We start from the raw sequence: 23,529 nt of genomic DNA on the forward strand, positions 1-23,529 counted from the left end.
TTTGTTGTTGGTGATGATTCTGGCGGCGGCATTTTGTAGAACTTGGAGGGGTCTGATGTGGATTTCTGGTAGGCCGATGAGAAGGGAGTTGCAGTAGTCGAGTTTTGAGAGGATAATTGATTGAAGGACTGTTCGGAAGTCGTGCGCTTGGAGAAGGGGTTTAAGTTTTTTCAGGGTTTGGAGTTTGAAGAATCCATCCTTAATTGTATTGGAGATGTGTTGTTTAAAGTTGAGTTGGCTGTCAATTGTTACTCCTAGGTTTCTTGTGGATGGAGTGAGTGAGATTTGCGAGATCTGTGGCACTTTCGTGTTGATTGAGGTTCCTGGGTGGTTGGAGGGGGTGCACTTGAGGGGAGAAGAGGGACGGTCATCGTGGATGTGAAGGATTTCTGTTTTGGCTTGGTTGAGGCATAGTGATAGTTGGGATAGTAATTGGGATAGATTTGAGCTGAGGTTGTTCCATTTTTCCATGGTGAGTTGGATGGACTTGTTTATGGGGAGAAGTATTTGTATGTCGTCTGCATAGACGAAGTAGGTGAGGTTTGCATCTGAAAGGTATTTGCATAGTGGGAGGAGGTAAATGTTAAAGAGGGTTGAGGAAAGGGAAGAACCTTGTGGGACCCCATGTGTGAGGGGCACTTGAGAGGATTCGGATGAGTTTGTCTTGACGATGTAGGATCTGTTTGAGAGGTAGGATTTGAACCATTTGATTGTGGTGTCTTGAAGACCAATTTCTTTAAGTCTGGTGAGGAGTGTTCTGTGATTGATGGTGTCAAAGGCGGCTGATATGTCAAGGAGTATCAGGAGGAACGATTTGCCTTTGTCACGGCCTCTGAGGATGGTATCAGTGAGGGAGAGGAGGAGGGTTTCAGTGCTGAGGAATTTTCTGAAACCGTGCTGTGCTGGCTGAAGAACATTATGGGTTTCAAGGTGGTCTGTAAGTTGATTGTTGACTGTTTTTTCTATGATTTTTGCTAGGAATGGGAGGTTAGAGACTGGTCTGTAGTTTGCTGGGTCTGATTTGTCGAGTTGAGGTTTTTTGATGATTGGTTTGATGATGGCATTTTTGAGTTTTTCTGGGAAGATTCCTTGTTCGAGGGATAAGTTGATGATGTAGGTTATTGGTTTGACAATGATCTCTCTGATGAGTTTTAGGGTTTTGACGGGGATGGGGTCTAATGGGTGGGATGCAGGGTTGGTTTTTTTGATGATGGGTTCGATTTCTGTAGAAGCAACAGGTGCGAATTGTGACCATATGTGGATGCAGGGGTGGATGGCAGTGGGGTCATTGTGGGTTTGGGGAATCTTGGCAATAATGTTGTCGACTTTGTCCTTGAAGAATTGAGCTAGTTTTTCGCTGGAGATGTTGCTGGAGTTAGGCGTTGTGTCATTTTGGATGGGGTTGGTTAAATCTTTGACATAGGCGAAGAGGGTCCTTGGGTTAAATTGTTAATCATGAATTCTTGACGTGTAGAAATTGCGCTTTGCTGTGTTGAGATCTGTTGTATAGTTGTGTAGTAGCGTTCTGTATTTGTCTTTCAGGTTTGAGGTGGGGGTTCGTCTCCATTGTTTTTCAGTTTGTCTCAGTGTTCGCTTTGAGGTTTTCAGTTCTTGGGTGTACCATGGGGCTTTTTGCTTTGTAGATTGTTTGATTTCCTTTTTTATCGTGGGACATAATGTGTTGGCTATGTCTGCGTTGATGGATATCCAGGAGTTTGTGGCGGTGTTGGCGTCATTTAGGTTGATTGTTTTTAGTGCCTCCGGTAACAGTTCGGCGATATCTTCACTGGAGCATGGTTTGGTGAATTCGATGATTCGGTTGTCTGTTTTTTGTGGGTTTGATTGGAGTTGAAGCTTGGCTTGTATGAGGCTGTGGTCGGACCATGGGATGGGGGTTGTGGAGGGTGGTCCAGTTGCAGATATTTTGTTGTTTAGGAAGATTAGGTCCAGGGTGTGGCCCGCTTTTTGTGTGGGCATGTTGATGATTTGGGTGAATCCAATGGCAGACATGGTGGATAGGAGTAGTTCACTGGTGGGAGAAAGTGGATGGGAGTCGATATGGAGATTGAAGTCTCCTAGTATAATGGCTGGCTCTTGTAAGTTGATGTGGGTTGTGATGGATTCGATTAGGGGTGAGAGGTTGTGCTGTAGGCATCCAGGTGGGGCGTAGAGGAGGAGGATTTGGAGATGTTTAGATTTGAATAGGTTGGTTTCTAGTGGAGGTGGTAAGTTAAGGGAGTGGGAGGAGAATTTAAGTTTTTTGTGAGCTAGGAATAGTAGGCCACCTCCTTTTCTTTTGCTTCTGGGTATGGAGAATATGTTGTATGTATTTCTGGGTAGTTCATTGAGTAGGACAGTGTCGGAGTGTTTCAGCCAGGATTCGGTTATGCAGAATATGTCTGGTTGGTCGTCTGTGAGTATGTCATGGATGATTGGCATTTTTTTTGGTGATCGATTGTGCATTGATGAGGAGTAGTGTAATGAGTGTGATTGTGGTATAGGGTATGTTAGGGTTGGTGTGGATTTTGGTGAGGCGTCTAGTGATGGGTGTGGCTTTAGGAGTGTGGTGGTGGTTGTAGCGATGAGGTAGTTTGGGGATGTATTGGGCTAAGGCCATTGTGTGTGTTTTTTGTGTGTGGGGTTAGATTGTTGTGAGTTGTGAGATTGCTTTTAGTAGATTCATGGGTTGAGTGCTGGGAGGCAAATATAGGGGTTGGAAGGTTGCTGAGGGTTGTGGAAGCAGAAACGTATGCGGGAGTACACATAGGGAGTGCACGAAGGAGCGCACAAAGGAGCAGGCTCCTTTGTCGCGCTCCTTCGGCGCGCGGCGCCTGGGAGGTTCTCAGCTTTAAAGGCCAATCAGGGCTGTCCCCTGATTGGCTGGACGTCGGCAGCGTGCAGCGTGTTCCCTCGGCGGCGGAGGAAGGTCGGCAGGATGGCGAGACAGCGGCGGAAGGCAGGGGCTGCCTCGTGGTAGGGGTCGGAGGCGGTCGTGGGCAAGTGTGCAGTTAAGCAGGCCTTACCCCGGCGGGTCTCAGGCGCCGATCGCGCAGGCCTGGCACCGCTCCGAGTCGCCCTCGTCTCGCTGTGGCGTCCGGAAGAAGGGACTTCGATCGGGAGGTTCGCAGCTTTAAAGGCCAATCAGGGCTGTCCCCTGATTGGCTGGACGTCGGCAGCGTGCAGCGTGTTCCCTCGGCGGCGGAGGAAGGTCGGCAGGATGGCGAGACAGCGGCGGAAGGCAGGGGCTGCCTCGTGGTCGGGGTCGGAGGCGGTCGTGGGTAAGTGTGCAGTTAAGCAGGCCTTACCCCGGCGGGTCTCCGGCGCCGATCGCGCAGGCCTGGCACCGCTCCGAGTCGCCCTCGTCTCGCTGTGGCGTCCGGAAGAAGGGACTTCGATCGGGAGGTTCGCAGCTTTAAAGGCCAATCAGGGCTGTCCCCTGATTGGCTGGACGTCGGCAGCGTGCAGCGTGTTCCCTCGGCGGCGGAGGAAGGTCGGCAGGATGGCGAGACAGCGGCGCAAGGCAGGGGCTGCCTCGTGGTCAGGGTCGGAGGCGGTCGTGGGTAAGTGTGCAGTTAAGCAGGCCTTTGTTTTCAGATCATTTATAAACATTGAAAAGCACTGGTCCACTCTACTGTTTACCCTTTTCTACTGAGAAAATTGACCATTTAAGCCTACTCTCTGTTTCTTGTCTTTTAAACAGTTAGTAATCCACGAAAGGACACCACCCCATATCCCATGACTTTTCAATTTCCTTAGAAGCCTTTCATGGAGGACTTTGTCAAACACCTTCAGAAAATCCAAATACACTACAACTACTGGCTCACCTTTATCCACATGTTTATTATCCCCTTCAAAAAAAATGAAGCAGATTTGTGAGGCAAGACTTGCCTTGGGTAAATCCACGCTGACTGTGTTCCATTAAACCACATATTTCTATATGCTTTCCACAACATTTCTGGCATTGAAGTCAGGCTCACTGGCTTGGCTATAGTTTCCAAAATTGCCCTTGGAGCCCTTTTTAAATATTGGTGTTACATTGGCCACCCTCCAGTCTTCAGATACAATGGATGATTGTAATAATAGGTTACAATTTTAACTAATAGGTCTGAAATTTCATTTTTTGAGTTCCTTCAGAACCCTGGGGTGCATACGATCTGATCCAGGTGATTTGCTACTCTTTAGTTTGTCAATTTGGCCCACTACATCTTCCAGGTTCACAGTGATTTGGTTCAGTTCATCTGAATTATCATCCTTGAAAACCATCTCCGGAACTGGTATTTCTCCAACATTCTCATTAGTAAACACAGAAGCAAATAATTCATTTATTCTTTCTGCAATGGCATTATTTTCCCTAAGAGCCCCTTTAACCCCTTGGTCATCTAATGGTCCAACCAACTCCCTCATAGGTTTCTTGCTTTGGATATATTTTTAAAAGTTTTTATTATGAGTTTTTGCCTCTGTGGCCAACTTCGTTTCAAATTCTGTATTAGCATGCCATATCAATGTTTTACACTTAACTTGACAATTCTTATGCTTTTTCCTATTTTCTTCAGATGGATCTTTCTTACAATTTATGAAGGATGTATTTTTGGCTAAAATTTCCTCTTTCACCTCACCTTTTAACCATGCTGGTAATCGTTTTGCCTTTCTTCCACCTTTATTAATGCATGGAATACTTCTAGTCTGTGCTTCTAAGATGGCATTTTTAAACCATGTCCACACCTGTTGTACACTTTTAACCTTTGCAGCTGCAGCTTTCAGTTTTTTTCTAACTATTTTCCTCATTTTATCAAAGTTTCCCTTTTGAAAATTTAATGTTGGAGCTGTAGATTTACATATTGTCCACCTTCCAGTCATTAGTTCAAATATGATCATGTTATGATCACTATTGCCAAGTGGCCCCACCACCGTTACCTCTCTCACCAAATCCTGCATTCCACTAAGAATTAAATATAAAATAGCTCCCTCTCTCGTTGGTTCCTGAACCAATTGCTCCATGAAGCATTCGCTTTCTCTATCCAGGAATTTTATGTCTCTAATATGTCCTGATGTTACATTTACCCAGTCAATATTGGGGTAATTGAAATCTATAAATAATGAGGGAAACCAAAAATATATATTTATAGAGAAGCCTAAGTGATGGTGTCAGCAAGCCTGACGTGATTTTTTAAAAAAAGAACCCATCTGGTCTTCTAATCATTCACCATCACTGTCAAAAAGGAAAAACTTTTATTTAACTCAAAAATATTATTATTTTTATATTTTTTGTTTTAGTCTTTTTTGTAAAAATCAACTCTAATCCTTAGGAGAAGTATGACCAGCAATTTATTTTATTTTATTTGTGCAATTTTTATATACCGTTGCCCAGAACAAAGAGTTCTATCTTAACGGTTTACATAATAAATTAACTTAAGACAGTTAAGAAAACAGAAATAAATACAATAAAACATCAATAAAATAAAATAAATAGAGTTATTTAAAAAACTAAAATAGCATAAGTAAAGTTAGAAATAAAAAACCATAAAAGGTGCTATAGATTCATAAAAACTCTTGGGTATTATCTCTGTATGCTTCTAAAAAACACCATGTTTTAAGATCTTTTTTGAACTTCTTTCTGTAGAATGATAAACACAGCCCTACACGGCCGGTGTTTCGCAAAACATGCTTCCTCAGGGGCGTGTGAGATTGTTATCACAAGAGTCCTTGCCGTTTCAAGATGGACACAGCGTCTCAACAGTCTTCTTCATCGGGAAGATCCTCTTCCCGATGAAGATCCTCTTCCCGATGAAGAAGACTGTTGAGACGCTGTGTCCATCTTAAAACGGCAAGGACTCTTGTGATAACAATCTCACTCGACCCTGAGGAAGCATGTTTTGCGAAACACCGGCCGTGTAGGGCTGCGTTTATCATTCTACAGAGAGATTGCTGGTCATACTTTTCCTAAGGATTAGAGTTGATTTTTACAAAAAAGACTAAAACAAAAAATATAAAATTAATAATATTTTTGAGTTAAATAAAAGTTTTTCTTTTTTGACAGTGATGGTGAATGATTAGAAGACCGGATGGGTTCTTTTTTAAAAAAAATCTCAACGTCAGGCTTGCTGACACCGTCACTTAGGCTTCTCTATAAATATATATTTTTGGTTTCCCTCATTATTTATATTTTGTTTGGGTTACTGTATTGACTCTCTATGATAATAGTTTGGTAATTGAAATCTCCCATTATTTCTGCACTGCCAAATTGGTTAGCTTCCCTGATCTCTTTTAGCATTTAATTATCTGTCTGATCATTTTGGCCAGATGGACAATAGTATACTCCTATCACTTTATTCTTACCCAACACACATGGGATTTCTATCAATATAGATTCTCTTGAGCATTTAGTTTCTTGTATGATCTTTATCCTGTTGGTCTCTATACCCCCCTGGACATAAAGTGCTACACCCACACAAGTTGATCCTCCCTATCATTGCAATATAATTTGTACCCTGATATAGCACTGTCCCATTGGTTATCCTCCTTCCACCAGGTGTCTGAGATGCCAATTATGTCAATCTCATCATTTGCTGCTATACACTCTAACTGTCCCATCTTACTTCTTAGACTTCTGGCATTGGCATACAGACATTTGAAAGTGTATTTTTTTGTTTGCATTAACAACCTTCTTTTCAGTTGATATGGATAATTTGGAATTCTTTAGCTTAGGTGATTCTTTATTATAGGCACATGGGCCTGAGGGGGGATATGATAGAGATGTTTAAAATCATGAGAGGTCTAGAACGGGTAGATGTGAATCGGTTATTTACTCTTTCGGATAATAGAAAGACTAGGGGGCACTCCATGAAGTTAACATGGGGCACATTTAAAACTATTCGGAGAAAGTTCTTTTTTACTCAACGCACAATTAAACTCTGGAATTTGTTGCCAGAGGATGTGGTTAGTGCAGTTAGTATAGCTGTGTTTAAAAAAGGATTGGATAAGTTCTTGGAGGAGAAGTCCATTACCTGCTATTAAGTTCACCTAGAGAATAGCCACTGCCATTAGCAACGGTAACATGGAATAGACTTAGTTTTGGGTTCTTGCCAGGTTCTTATGGCCTGGATTGGCCACTGTTGGAAACAGGATGCTGGGCTTGATGGACCCTTGGTTTGACCCAGTATGGCATATTCTTATGTTCTTATGTTCTTAGGATGTGGTTAGTGTAGTTAGTATAGCTGTGTTTAAAAAAGGATTGGATAAGTTCTTGGAGGAGAAGTCCATTACCTGCTATTAAGTTCACCTAGAGAATAGCCACTGCCATTATCAACAGTAACATGGAATAGACTTAGTTCTTGGGTACTTGCCAGGTTCTTATGGCCTGCATTGGCCACTGTTGGAAACAGGATGCCGGGCTTGATGGACCCTTGGTCTGACCCAGTATAGCATGTTCTTATATTCTTTTGCATTTATTTGAACTCCTCTGTTGGGATGCCTAACTCTCCTGTTTCCTTAGTATCCTTCAAGGATACATTCCTCTGAACCATGCACTGCTGAGTGACTGTCGGCTTTCCCCCTTGTTTAGTTTAAAAGCTGCTCTATTTCCTTTTAGAAATTTAATGTCAGCAGCCTGGTTCCATTTTGATTAAGTTGGAGCCCATCCTTTTGGAAAATTTTCCCCCTTCCCCAAAAGGTCGTCCAGTTCCTTACAAAACTGAATCCCTCTTCCCTGTATCATCGTCTCATCCATGCATTGAGACTCTGGATCTCTGCCTGCCTCTGGGGAACTGCACTTGGAACGGGGAGCATTTCAGAGAATACCACCCTTCAGCATTCTACCTAAAATCCTAAATTTGGCTTCCAGAACTTCCCTCCCACATTTTCCTATGTCGTTGGTGCCCACATGTACCATAGCAGTCATCTCCTCCCCAGCACTGTCTATAATGCTATCTAGGTGATGCGTGAGATCCATCACCTTCACACCAGGCAGGCAAGTTACCAGGTGGCCCTCATGTCCACCAGCCACCCAGCTACCTACATTTCTAATAATTGAATCACCAACTATGATGGCCGACCTAACCCTTCCCTCCTGGGCAATAGCCCTGGGAGACTTGTTCTTAATGTGAGAGGACCATGCATCACCAGGAGAGCAGGTCCTTGGTACAGGATCACTTTCTGCTATACCAGGGTAATGCTCGCCAGCTGGGAGACCTTTAGGAGATAGGCAAGTGGCTGGGGCATTTTAAAAATGTGCTCAGTGGGGGCGGATTTTAAAAGGGTTATGCGCGTAAATCCTCAGGATTTACGCATGAAACCACTAGTGCTCGCGCCGAACCTATTTTGTATAGGCCCGGTGACGCACGCAAAGCCCCGGGATGCGGGTATGTCCCGGGGCTTTGTGAAAGGGGTGGGGCGCTGGTCCGGGGGTGGGACGGGGGTGGGACCAAGGCCTCTGGCACAGCGGCCATTTGCTGCTGTGCCAGGGGATCGTGCACTGGCAGCTGGCCGGCGCGCGCAAGTTACGCCTGTCAGAGGCAGGCGTAACTTACAAAATAAAGGTGGGGGGGATTTAGGTAGGGCTGGGGGTGGGTTAGATGGGGGAAGGGAAGGGAAGGTGGGGGAGCGAAGGAAAGTTCCCTCCGAGGGTGCTCCAATTTCGGAGCGGCCTTGGAGGGCACGGGGAAAGCCATAGGGGCTCCCGTAGGGCTCGGCACGCGCAAGGTGCACTAGTGTGCACTCCCTTGCGCACGCCAATCCCCAGATTTTATAAGATGCGAGCGGCTGCACGCACATGTTATAAAATTGGGCGGACATTTGTGCGTGCCAGGTAGCACGCACAAATGTAGGCCGTGCACGTAGGTTTTTAAATCTGCCCCAGTGTGCGCATGGCCCGGGTACACGTGTATGCCCTGGTTTTTGTGTGCGCCTGGCTTTGAAAATTTGGACTTATGTTTTTTATTTTATTTATTTTTTATTTAACTTTTCTATACCGACCTTCATGACAAGTATCATATCACATCGGTTTACACAGAACAAGGGGTAAACAACTTTAAACAAACCATGTTAAAAAGAGCCATCTTTGTCACCCAACTGTGATTCATGCAAATGAGGTAGTAATGTGAAATTTTCAATGCAGTTCAGTTTACTGTGCTTACCACACGTGTAGACTTTGACACATATTTGTTTAGACATATTTTCATAAATTAGTCATGAAAGTCAGTGCAAAACTTTGTATGCTGATTAGTTACCTTGCATTGTTCAGTGGTGCCTGAGCCACTGCAAATTTAGCAAAATTGACAACCCCGTTGCTTAGGGGCCATTCCAGACAGCCAGACGGTACCAGCCACAGGTTTCCAAGCTTTTATTTAAGCACAAAACAAGAAAATGCAAGACACTACATACAAGAATTGCTTAAACTGCAGATTTCACAAAAATTCACTTACAGGGGAATTTTAAATCCCTGTCATGCTCCAATACCAGCAGATACGCACGTGGCTGGGCCGCATGCGTGCTGAGCGCATTTTCAGACTGGCATCGCCACATGCGTATCTCCTGGTACGCGCGGAAGTGCCGGGTGTCTGAAAAGGGGTGGTCCAGGGGAAGGGTTTGGGCAGGGCAGGGAACGGTCGGGCAGCGCCATTAGGAACTGTCCCAGTGAAGCGTGCGCCGGCAGCTGGCCAGCGTGTGGAACTTACTTCTGCTCCTTAGAGCAGGTAAGTTGAAAACCAAAAAAATTAGCTTATAGGGTCGGTTTAGGGGTCATGGAGGAGAGGGGAAAAGGGATGTAGGATAGGTAGGGGGTTAGGGAACTGTGCAAAGGCCCGATGGCATCACCGAGCATGCATTGCTAAATTCCCCCCCTTGCACACTCGACTCACCAGGCGCATGTTATAAAATCGGCATTTCCATTTGCAACTGCTGTGAACCATGTGCACATGGACGTACGCGAACCGCATTGAAAATTTACCCCTTAGTGATTTTTTCTGTCTTGAACATACTTTTGAATGCCTCATCAATGCATGAGAAAGTGGCTTGTTAATAAATGTACTGCCTGCCTGATGAAGTTGCTATGGGTGCATCAAGGGTAGCCATAATGTGCTCTTCTGGAACCCAACAGGAGTCTCTACGGGCTTGCTAGTAAAATGACCTGGCAGGACCTTGAGGTTGCAAATAATTGACCAAGACATCACGTTCCTCAGTTGGGACTTCGCATGTTTGGCCATTCCACCAGGATTTATCATAGATGCAAGCTAAATACTGACCAGGTTGAAAGCTGGACACTTGAAGGGCATGAAAATATTCACATTCATGTCCCACAACACTTGCAATGAATGAAGTGACGTCATTTGAAATTTTGCTATTAAAAAATTTTAGTTGCATCAATGGGCTTGAGTTGATGATATTCCCTTATGCCTGCAACTGTACGAGCTTTGCTAAACCTCTCATGAACAAGTCTAATTGCTGCAATGTCCTCCTTTGGCGCAAAGAAAAATTTGATACCAGGGACACAAAGAGCATAGTGGTGTCACAGGCTAGGGCATGTTCCAAAAATCTCTGCCACAACACACTGCTAACATGATATTACCATAGTTCCTTGTGAAGTGATACTTTTGTATGTTCAGGTTTCCATGCAGTAAATAACACAGCACAATAAAATGTCCATTTTGAGGGGTCATTTATAAAAGTATGTCGAAGCAAGATGTGTCATAAACTACAAACATGGTAAGCACAACAAGCTTTGCCGCACTGTAGAATTTCACATTTCTAGCTCATTTGCATGTTACACAGCAGGTCGCCAAAAATGCCTCTTTTTAACATTGCACGCCCACACATGCAAATGATGCGTATCGTTGGGGCCTTAATTCTGACCAAAGCAAGATCAAGTCTCAGAAAGAAACAGGGTGACTTTTGTAGAAAAAAAGATGCTCTTGCAAATGAAAAGAATTAAAAGCTACACAAAAGAGATATTTGCACCTGAAAATTGGCAAAACTTTGCAGAAAAAATATGACATTGTGTCTTCATGTAATTACATCTTTGCTTCCAGTTGCCTGTAAAGTCTCTTGGTGCAAATCTTAGAAATATATGCCATGGGCCATGACTACTGGTCCAGTCAGGGCCTGAATGGAAGCATACATCAAATCCGAACACATATTTTTGAACACTCTTCCTGTTTCAGGCTCCATAAAGAGAATGCTCCTCTTGTCAAACACTGGCAAGATTTCCATCACTTTCCTGAGGATCTATGCTTTTCTGTGATAGAGGTTTGTCATCCCTCATCCCACGGTGATAACTTCTCTCGGACGCTCATTCAGTGGGAGCAGAAATGGATTCATATGCTCAATACTGTTTCTCCACATGGTTTAAATGTGAGCATTGAATGGTCTATATTTTTTTGAAAGATTATTATATGTGAATCTATGCATTTTTTCTTCTTTTTTACTTTGATATTCATGCAAGTGATTTTCTTACACAGTGTTTTATGTCCCCTCTTATATACATTTTTGTTCATTTCCTGGCTTAATTAATTTTTTGACTCTTTGCTTTTTGGGGGTTTTGACCTTTGATTTTTCTTTTATCATATTTGACCCTTGATCATTTTTTGTTCTTCTCTTCCACTCTCATATTCAATATCTCATGTTTTGCATCAGTAAGGAAATGTGTATATTGTTCAAATGTACTAGCAGTTTCGGTTTGATACATGGCTTGGTAGTCTATAGGGGGGTTTAAACAAATAAATGCCCAAATTTTCAAAACCCAGTGTGCGTAAAAATTGGTAGATATGCACGTGGTTGGCCCGAACACATTTTTAAAACGGTCTGGCCTAGATAATATGTGGAAGTGCGGAGTTCACAAAAAGGGTAGGCTGGGGGTGGGGTCTGAGTGGGCTGGGGGAGGGGCGGGGGGGGGGGGCAGCGCAATTAAATGCTGACCCGGGGAAGCGTGCCTCGGCAGCCAGCCAGTGCGTGGAAGTTACTTCTACTCCATAGGAACAGTAAGTAAGTAAACAAAATAAATTGGGGATCGATATGGTTAGTTTAGGGGTCAGGGAGGAGAGGGGAAAAGGGAGGAAGGGTAGGTAGGGGTGTAGGAAAGATCCCTGCCAGTCCGCTCCTTAATTGGAGTGGACTGGGAGGGAACTGGGCAAAGGCCCGATCTCTCCATGCATACTTTACAAAATTTCCCCTCCTTGTGCTTGTGAGTCGCAACCCGCCTGCACATGCGTGCCGATATTAAAATTGGGTGCACATGTGCGCGAGGGAGTCTTATATTTTAACATGCGTGTGCGTCAACGCATACAGGTTATAAAATTGGCACATCCATGTCCACATAGTGGGAACCGTACGTACATGGATGCATGCGTGCACCTTTTAAAATCGACTTCATAGTGTTTTTGAAAGAGAAATATATTAAACAAACATATTCTTGTGTATTTTTCTGATTAGTGGTAGATGATTATTTTTGAGCAGTACAAGGGCTAGTCTTTTGTGAGGTCTAATTTATTTCTGACAGACAGTGGTGCAAATATAAAAAAAGACAGTGTAGGATGGGGCCTATGATTAGATCTATTGCTTTGTAGACTTGCGGCACCTGATAAAAAAGGACACCCTAGGGGTCAAGGAGCAACATGGCAGCTTGGTCCTGAAAGAAGTGATTGAGAGGTGCAGAAAAATAGTGGTGGGATCAGCTATATGAAAAGCAGGAAGAAGTGGATGTGCCAGTACAGCGGTTGATTCAGGATATATGCATCAGGTGGAAGTCCACCTATCTAATGCTGTAGAAGTTCGTGGAGCAAAGGGCAGTAATTTATCATATGGTTTTAGTAGGCAAGCTGGATGTGGATTGTCCCATAAGGTATCATGACTGGATACACATAACAGAGCTGATATGAGCCCTGAAGTCCTTCAAGGATGCCACAGAGGATCTCAGTTTCTCAAGAGGCTCAGTTGGTGAGGTGATCCCCATTGCAAACATTGTGTAGAATAAGTTAAAGGGATGTCAGCAGGAACAAGGGCTGACAGGAGAGGCATTAGTATTTGTGGAGTCCGTACAGAAGCAGGTGCAAGATAGGCTGAAATAGGGGTGTGCATTCGGATTGACCGCATTAGTAAAACGCAACTCATATTTTTTTTTTACTTAAAAAATTGATTCGACATAAACGATCGGATTTCCCACATATCGAACATAGATATGTTCGATATGTGGGAAATCGCGATTGTTGAGCCAAAATAAAAATATAAACCCCCTCACCCTCCTTAATCCCCCCCCCCCGACTTACCACAACTCCCTGGTGATGGAGCGAGGAGTGAGGACGCCATTTCTGCAATCCTTGGCGAGAAGCATGTGACGTCGGCGGCACGTCGAGTGACGCCGGCGTCACGTGATTCCCGGCTCGTTCGCGCCGGACGGCTCGTTCGGCCCAAAAAGAACTTTTGGCCAGCTTGGGGGGGCCTCCTGACCCCCCCAAGCTGGCCAAAAGTTCTTTTTGGGCCGAACGAGCCGTCCGGCGCGAACGAGCCGGGAATCACGTGGCGCCGCGTCACTCAGACGCGACGTCACGTGATTCCCGGCAAGTTCGCGCCGGACGGCTCGTTCGGCGCGAACAAGCCGGGAATCACGTGACGCCGACGTCACGTGATTCCCGGCAAGTTCGCGCCGGACGGCTCGTTCGGCCCAAAAAGAACTTTTGGCCAGCTTGAGGGGGTCAGGAGGCCCCCCCAAGCTGGCCAAAAGTTCTTTTTGGGCCGAACGAGCCGTCCGGCGCGAACGAGCCGGGAATCACGTGACGCCGCGTCACTCGACGTGCCACCGACGTCACATGCTTCTCGCCAAGGATTGCAGAAATGACGTCCTCACTCCTCGCTCGATCACCAGGGAGTTGTGGTAAGTCTGGGGGGGGGATTAAGGAGGGTGAGGGGGTTTAATTTTTTTTTTTGCACATATGTACATATACCCAACTCATTGGATTTTTTTTATGTCCATATTGGCCGCAAGTGGGACCCCCTTTCGGACATAAAAAATATGAACATAAAATTTTGCTCTGCACATCCCTAGGCTGAAACTCCTCCCCCAGAAGGATACTTACATACTAGCCATTCTGTGTGATCCATGAGTAAAAGTGAATATTGCTCTCTGGTCCAACTAATTCAGTGGAAGGAGATGTAGTTGGCTAGGTGGCATGAATCAGAGACAGAGGGGATGCAGTAGAGAAAAGAGTGGGTACCCTACACTGAAGTATCAGCCAGCACAACGCCCCATCAGTTACCACTTCCTCCACCCTGCCCCTCTCTGTCGCCAAGGCAGAACATTCCCTCTTTAAATAGGACATAGTTACAGTGGTTAGCAGCAGAGAGGATTATCTTCCTCTACTAGAGGAGATGCCAACACAAATATCAGTTACACACTATCTTGGAGGGCCCATAGAGGATGAAGCCACAGATCTATTGGCATATTATGTACACAAGGCCACAATCTGACCAGTTCTTACCAATATGGCGCAGCATATCATATTCAGCCCACCAACCAGTATGTCTACTGATACCAGGGACACAAAGGGGACATCATAAGTCCACATTGCTCATAACTGGCACTGGAGATAGTGGAAAAGTTGGTCTTTTTTAAAATAACCCCTCTGCTGGGTTTCCTGGAATTTCCATTTAAATGGCAGGAGACTGAGTACCCACCTATAGAGAACCAATGCCCATAGTATTGACCTTGAGCATCTTGCTCAATTGTTGCCAGGTGCCTCTCTTCTCACTCCTGCGCTGGACTGCCTGTTCCTCATTCCTTGCCTCTCTTCTGGTTTCTGTGCCTTGCTGTTTTCTTGTACCACTCTCGGGACCTGGCTGAGTTTTCCTGTCCTGCTCTCTACTAACGCTTCATAAAAATATAAAAAAGAAAAGAATTTAAGTTTCTCCTTTCACCCTGGCTTTATCTGGTTCTGTGCCATTTTTGTGTTAATCTGCCACTGTTACTGTCTGACCTGCTCCTGGCCCTCATGTCACCACTGGTACTGATTTGCTTCTTTACGGAGCCTTGGGGTATTCATGCCACTTTTGGTGCTGTTTTGCTCCTCTTCTGGACCCTTGGGCTGTTCATGCCACTGTTGTTGGTGCCCTTTAACTTTCTCATGATACCTTCTGTTCTGATGCCATGCTGTTGTTTGCCATATCCAACATTCTATCTCTTGGGGGTTTTGATATCAATGTGCTGTTTGCCATACCCCAGACCTTTAGCTGTGGGGTGTTCATGCTACTGCTTCTGCTGCTTTGTTGCTTTTTAGGTGCCTTATGTCATTCTTGTAAATAATGGGCCCTTTGTTCCCCTTTAGATGCCTTGTGGTGCTAATGCCACTATTTTTGGTGCCTTTTGCTCCTCTGTAGGTGCCTTGTGGTGTTCATGTTACTGTGGTTAGTGCCCTTTATTCTCTTGTGAGTGCCTTGTCATGCTCATGCCTCTACTGCTACTGCTTCACTCCTCTCACTGTGCCTTGAGATGTTCATACCACTGTTCCCTTTAATGAGTAACGGGATGATAGGTACTACATCCAGAATGCCCTTCCTTTCTTCTCATGATGCCACTGGTTTTGGTGCCTTTGGTGCCTTAGGGTCTTCATACCAATTTGACTGGTACCCTTCGCTCCTCGTTTGAAGCCTTAGGTTGTTCTTGCCGCTGTGAGTGGCTACTTAGCCCCTCTCATGGTGTTTTAGGGTCTTCATCTCACTGTTTGTGCTGCTTTGACCATTTATCAATGCCTTGGGGTATTTCCCATCATGTTTGGTATTTCTTTCCCCCTCTTATGGTGCCTAGGGGTGTTCATGCCACTGTTGGTGCTGCTTTGCACCTCTTTTAGTGCATTGGGGTCTTCATGACACCATTGTTGATGCACTTTGCCCTTCTTTTGGAGCCATGATGTGTTTTTCCACTCCTGGTTCTGCCTTGCTCCTCTCATGGTGCCTTCAGATGCTGATGCTTCTGGTTGGGCTACTTTGCCCTGTAATTGTGCCTTGGTATATTCATGCCACTTTGCCCCCAGTCTTGGTGTCTTGGCGTCTTGGCATGCTCTTCCCAAAATAGGTTATCTTGAGTCTTCGGAATAGTGCAGTTGGTAAGTGCAAGAAATAAAAATAAATAAAATACAATTATTTGCTTCCTATTATCTTTAATGGCAAGTGAATTAACACATGATATTAATAAACAAAAAAAAATTTCACTTGAAATGAACAAAACCAATTATGGAGGCCAATAAAAGAAATTAACAATTCGAACCAACGCGAAAAAATGTTTACATGCACATCCATCCCTATCACATAGCTTTGATTTAAAGCTCAAAGGAAACCAGTTCCAAATGAGTTAGAAACACGAAGGAGCTGGAGAAAACCACCTTGGCAAGAAAAAATTGCACACATTTTATTTAAAAAATATACTAAAATATAAAATATAAAATTTGCTTTAAAAAAAAGGAGCACAACAAATAATATCCAAAGATATTACTGCTAAGAAGCAGGCATGTTTATATTCTGAAGAAGTTCATCAGTGTAGCTACTTGAAGCAAAATCAAGGCAATTTCACTCATTTGCAGATTTCCTTTTTCCCTACTGAATTTTATCTAAGTGTTATGGCTGCCGGCAGCGGCCACCCGTGGCCGGCTCAACTCATGTCATGTTAGGCTTGGCTCTCAACTCCTGGTACACTCGCGGCTGTGGCCAGTTGCTGCCGCCATGTTCCTCCTGGTTCCCTGTACTCCACATGGCAGCTGGGACGCCGCCGACCAGCGTTACGACCCTGGGCCTCCCTAGGCGCACGCGCCATCTGTCCTCCCTTTAAAGGGACAATGGTGGGAACTTCAGGCTCGTCCCCGGCTAATGACATCACTGGCCCAGGATACTTAAGGACTACCTCCAACCACCACTAACCGACTTGGCAACGAGTTCTCTGGTTCCTTTCTGGTGCTTGCTCCAGTACTCTAGACCTGTTGTTCCTGCTCTACGGATCCTTGCGCTTCTCATCGGTATCCTGTCTCGGCGCTTCCCACTCCTCGGGGCCTGGCTTAGAGCTTCCACACCTGGGACCCTGTCTCAGCGCTTCCCACTCCTCGGGGCCTGGCTCAGCACTTCCACACCTGGGACCCTGTCTCTGAGCTTCCCACTCCTCGGGGCCTGGCTCAGCGCTTCTATACCTGGGACCCTGTCTCGATGCTTCCCGCTCCTCGGGGCCTGGCTCAGCGCCTCTATACTTGGGATCCTGCCACGGTGCTTCCACAGGACCAGCCTCAGTGCTTCTACATTGGAGATCCTGCTTCAGTGCTTTCACTCTTCAAGATCTGGCTCAGCGCTGCTACATCAAGAGATCCTGTTACGGCGCTTCCGCCCCTCGGAGTCTGGGTCAGAGCTTCTACGTCAGAAGACACTGTCTCTATGCTTCTGCTATAGACCTGTCTCAGTGCTTTGCCATTACTAGACTGTGTCTCTGTGCCCCCACTCCTTGGGGCACCTCTCAGCGCTTCTACATCAAAAGGCCCTGTTACTGGACTGCCCAGAAGAGTATTATTGGGCTTGTAGAAGAGACTGATATTCAGATGAAAAAAGGATAAAATATTTTCAGGCTAAAAAAAAAAAGACATGATTGAAATTTGTAAAAATAAAAAAGGAAAAAAGAAAGAAAACAAATTTACGGAGTTGGAACCCAGTTAAGAAGAATAGTGGAACAAAGCAACTTGCTTTGTTGAATGCCTCAAGGGAATGTTGACAAATCAAACCATGTGTCCAGTCCACTAGGAGGTTTTTTGATCTGTATTATTAATTGGGATGACAAAAACAAGAGATCACTGCAGCAGCTTTCCAACTAACTTGTGTTTCTCCACTACTTGCAGGCTAACATGAGGCTTAGTTAAGGCTCAGTTTCATTACACAGTTCCATGCACTGAATCTAAGCATCTCAAAGCGCATGCTGGGAATTAAAATGATCATTAGGGAGGGCAAGGATCAAACTTGGTCATTTTGGAGAAGCTAGACCAGGACATTGGCTGGTGCATTAACCTGCAGATGCTCTTGTCAAACATTTTTGAGGTGTAGTTGAATTTATAGGTTTACTACAAATTGTGTGGCTTAATGCAATGTATAATAATCCATTTTAATATTAATGAGATGATTTGCAAGCATTTTTATGCAATGCAGTTCATTTAAATATTTGTGTGCACTTTGCCTTTGTTCTATGTTAATGGTAATGTGCCTTGAAGCCTTTTAACCCACATTAATGCATTAATGCACCTACTAAATAGGCCCCTAAATTAGTAACCAATAGCGTTGGTGCTAACATATGATACCTCAGTACCAAGGTGTTCGATAATTTTAGGTCATTTCATTTTTTAGAGGTGAAATGAAATAGTTTTTGATCCTCTAAATTAGCATAACCATACTTTGTTAAATTAGCCATTCAGCACTTCAGTATCCTCAAGACTGTCATAATGAATTTGGGCCAGAAACTCTCCAAAATCACTTTAATGCATCATTTTGAAGAGCTGTCAGGGGAAAAAGGTGGAAGATAAGAAGCTGCAAAAAAGCAAATGAAAGAATGACAAATATGCAGGAAGAAAAAGAGAAGTCATAGAGCTTAACACATATATTTATTACAGTATAAAAGCATTTAAACCTGTGGGAAGAAAATTCTATTGACAAATATATTCACAAATATCTATGAATCTCCTAAATGCTCTTTACTTTTCTGTTTTTAATCATAAATCATTTGAATTGAAAACACCACCCTCCCTTATTTCAAAATGTGGTACTATGATTCTTTTAAAACTAATTTTAATTTCTATAAGGTTTTTTTTTTTCAGTTTATGAAAGCATATTACTGTGGTGGAGCAGGCATCACAATTAATACTGCCTTCACTTTTATGCCAGTGATACTCAGTTTAAGGTGTAGTAGTGACACTTGCTTGTCTAGGATCATCAGTGTAGTGCTTTCAAAACATCAATAACAATGCAAGAGAGGACAAACATCACAAATGAGTAAATAGAAAAGCAGAGAGTGATATTTACAAAAATGCAGCAAGGTGGTTAAAAAAAACTCAAATAGGGGGCTTAACTACTTCTCCTCTTCCAGGTATCTATCTATAAGGTACTATCGGAAGTGACTGCACCCCTGAAGTAGGTGATGAGCCAAAACATGGCTATGCTGTGTCTAGAAACACATTTTATAATGTTTGTTTGTCCTTTTGAATTTGTAATACAGTAAATCTATTTCTGTGATTACTGAAGATAGTTATGCTGCTGATTTTTTTTGTCTTTCTTGCAATTGTTTTTTGCTTGCTATTAATATTTTGTGCTATTTTTATGATTTTATTTTATTTTACTTTATTTCATCCTCAGGTTTTTTACCACTTTGATGTCTTTTTCTCCTTTATATATGCTGCGCTTTGCTTTTCGACTTTGTTTTCAAAACATCTACATTATTGTAGAATACACAGTCTAACACCGAATTAGTACTTAAATGCAAAGACTGGAAAAAATCTTTCCCCATTAGTAATATGACAGAATAAAATAAAATCTGTCATTTAAAACAAATAGTCCTCCTATTGATTACACAGATATACTGTAGATAAACTGATAGATGTCCATAAAAATGACTTGATTAAACAATTCAGATTTGTTCCTTCCCACCTTGATCCTCTTCCTCCTTCCCCCTCCACTCTCCATGGACCCTTCATGGCTCCTTTCCATCCAATCTCTCCCCTATGGTCTTCTCTCTCCTCCCCCATCATGGGCTTCCTGGCTTCTTTCCCCCTACTCTGTCCAATAGGAAGCCTCCTACTGTGTCAGCAGGATTTGGTCTCACCAATAAGAAGTGTGTTGCAGACTTACAGACAGTGGCACATACGTACTTACGTATATACAGTATATACAATTTTTAAAATCTGTGAGTCAAGCATACACTGTTTTTGACAACATAAAGTAGCCTTAGATTTGTTAATGATAAAAGGGCTTTTACAAATGTTCAATTAGTTTAATCTTAATTTAATTTAATTTTAATTGTACAAAATGCATAGGCTGCACTATCTCATATCCTAGGCGGCTTACAAAAGTACACACATAAAATACTTCAGACAAATCAATAAACATGACAAAACTTTAAAAACATATTGACAGACATTAAAATAGTGGTCGGTTAAAATAACCAGGCCATGGTCAGTAATACAAAAATTTACATAAGTCATTCTAAGCACATTCTTAATTGATAAAACAACTGTTTAAATAAAAGCATTTTTAACTGTCTTTCTACAAGTTTGTTTTCTGTAAAATAATTGGAAGCTGATTCCACAATAAAGCACCTGCTAGTGAAAACAATCTTTCTCTTGAATCTGCAAGATGAATCACTTTATGACTTAGGAACATCAAGTAAACAATGTCCTTCTGATCTTAAACTTCTAACTGGGTGGTGTATTCTAACAAATTGATATAGGAAGGAAATTCATCATTTAAAGCATTGTGGATCATTGTGAGCACTTTATACCTTATGTGAAAATCAACAACAAAACAATGTGACCCAGAAAAAGAGGAAACTGATTTTTGCATGTTTGAGCTGACATAAATTAACAAATGGTATTTTTAGCCATGAGCAACAGGCCCTGGGAAGAAGGAAGCAGTTTAGTGGCTGCAGAGTTTGTCAGTTCTTTGTAGAATAATTCATTCTCTTGCTATATTGTCCTTGCAGTTCCTTTTGAGGAAAAGGAGGATCGTATTGGAGATTTTGTAGGACAAAAATATAATCAATAGAAAACTCTAAAATAGTTACACTTTTAGCTGTAGAATCATGACTGCAATGCAAAGGTAGGGATTTGTGAACCATCTGACATCAAACTTGAACCAGGGAGATTTTAGGTTCAGGTTAGACAGAACATGTGGATTTTTCTGGGATCCACTTGGATGATCCTTTGAATTTCCCTAGCTTTCAGAAAAATCTCACTTAGATCTGAAATCCAAAGTGTTTTTGCTGTGGATCTGTACTGAATTCTCTGTGGTTCCACATTGGATTTTGCCTTTAATACATTTTTATTTGAAAGAGTTTTGTCAAATCAATTCACAGAAATGTTTAAAATAAGTTTTCACATCCCAATGTACAGTGAATTGGGATGGATAAGCCAGTGAACCTGATGCATGGGAATTCAGCCTTCTGAATTTGATTTCCATAATCTTCTGCAAAGGGTCTCCTTGTGGTACTTGTATAATCACTTAAAGATCCAAATATTGGAAAGCCCCCTCTGAATCTCTGACTTTTGGCTATTCCTCTTAAATAAATCACCAATAGTACAAAAACAGTAGGGGGATTTTATTGGGCTAGATATTGAGAGGCCAGCCAGCTAAGGGGGTCATTTTCTAACGGGATCGCATGCGAAAAGTCCCTTTTTACGTGCGATAGCTAAATTGGGGCGGAGTCAGGGCGGAGTCAGCACTGGAAGAGGAGGAGTCGGGACGGCACTGGGCGGACACGGCAGAAACATCGCTGGCTGCGAAAAGGTAAGAACCCTTATCGCTGCCAGTAGCGTGCCCAATAGCACCACCTTTTTACGATGGTGCTATTGGGTGCGAAAGCCGGCAGCGATAACACCGCAGTGGTGCGATCCCTGCCGGCTTTCGCAGGCCCGCCCTCCGCTTTGCCCCCCCCACCCCCCATTACCACCGGATTCTCTAAGTTCTGTGACCTTAGAAAATCCAGGCCTAAGTAACATTCTGGATCATTCATCAAAATGCGTTAAGGCATTAATGCACATTTTTGGGAGGGGTGGGATCTAGTTAAATGAGGGGCAATATTGCACCATTGTTCCTGATGTTAGGCTGTGCAATATGCCTGAAATGGCCATAACACAATATGCAATACATTTTTGGAATTGCATGAGAGAGAGAGAGAGCCTCACTGTGAGCACCTATTTATATCTCTATAGGAGGGCCATGTAATAGGTCGAGGTGAGGTGTTGGTGGTGGTTTAAGGCTTAGGGGCCAGTTTCACATGTAGAGTGAGATGTACGAACAGCACAGTACATCTTGGTGAAGATTTGATGTCATTTGGCGTGAGGAAAGTCTCACAAAGATGAAATTTCTACAATGTTCTCTCACCCTAGCTTGATGGTACCCTGTTATAGAGTCCATCAAGCTAGGGTGAGATAACATAGTACAAAATTTCATGCGGCTAAGTACCAATATTGCTACTTAGTCAGATAAGTTATCCGGCGAAGTAGCACCACCCCGATCTACCCACGGCCTGAGTACAAGTTAGCCAGTGAGCCAGATAAGAGGGTGACATCCAGCTATCTAGCAGTCACTGAACTTGAACATATATTTAGTAGAGGTGTGCATCTGTTTTCCACGTATTTGTAATCCGCAACTTATTTTTTGCTATCTGTTAAATACGTGGGGAGGCGAAACACATCGCGACTCCCCACGTATTAAACAGATTTCTGTTTTATTCGGCCTCCTAAATAAAAATTTAAACCCCCCACCCTCCTGACCCCCCCAAGACTTACCAAAACTCCCTGGTGGTCCAGCGGGGAATCAGGAAGCCATCGCTGCACTTGTTTGCCGATTTCATCACGGCGCCGATAGCCTGTGTCACAGGGGCTACCGGTGCCATTGGTCAGTCCCTATCACATGGTCACCGGCGCCATCTTGTGCTCCTACCATGTGACAGGGGCTGACCAATGGCACCGGTAGCCCCTGTGACATAGTATGGGCAATGGCTATCGGCGCCATTTTGAGTCCAGGCATCGGACGGCAGGTCGCTCCGGGACCCCCTTGGACCCACAGGGACTTTTGGCCAGCTTGGGGGGCGGCCTACTGACCCTCACAAGACTTGCCAAAAGTCCAGTGGGGGTCCGGGAGCGACCTCCTTGCACGCCGGCTGTCCGATGCCAATACTCAAAATGGCGCCGATCGCTGTCATAGTGAGGGCAAAGGCGATCGGCGCCATTTTGAGACTCAAAATCACCGTCCAATGCCAATACTCAAAATGGCGCCGATCGCCTTTGCCCTCACTATGACGGCGATCGGCGCCATTTTGAGTATTGGCATCGGACGGCCGGCGTGCAAGGAGGTCGCTCCCGGACCCCCGCTGGACTTTTGGCAAGTCTTGTGGGGGTCAGGAGGCCCCCCCAAGCTGGCCAAAAGTCCCTGTGGGTCCAACGGGGGTCCCGGAGCGACCTGCCATCTGACGCCAGGACTCAAAATGGCGCCGATAGCCTTTGCCCATACTATGTCACAGGGGCTACCGGTGCCATTGGTCAGCCCCTGTCACATGATAGGAGCACAAGATGGCGCCGTTGACCATGTGATAGGGACTGACCAATGGCACCGGTAGCCCCTGTGACACAGGCTATCGGCGCCGTGATGAAACCGGCAAACGAGTGCAGCGATGGCTTCCTGACTCCCCGCTGGACCACCAGGGAGTTTTGGTAAGTCTTGGGTGAGTCAGGAGGGTGGGGGGTTGTAGTTAATTTTAATTTTAGCTGGGACAATAATTTAACTCACCGTAGTAACGTATTTACAGATCGACAACTTATG

Source organism: Rhinatrema bivittatum, chromosome 3 (genome assembly GCF_901001135.1).
Source record: "Rhinatrema bivittatum chromosome 3, aRhiBiv1.1, whole genome shotgun sequence".
NCBI lineage: Eukaryota > Metazoa > Chordata > Amphibia > Gymnophiona > Rhinatrematidae > Rhinatrema > Rhinatrema bivittatum.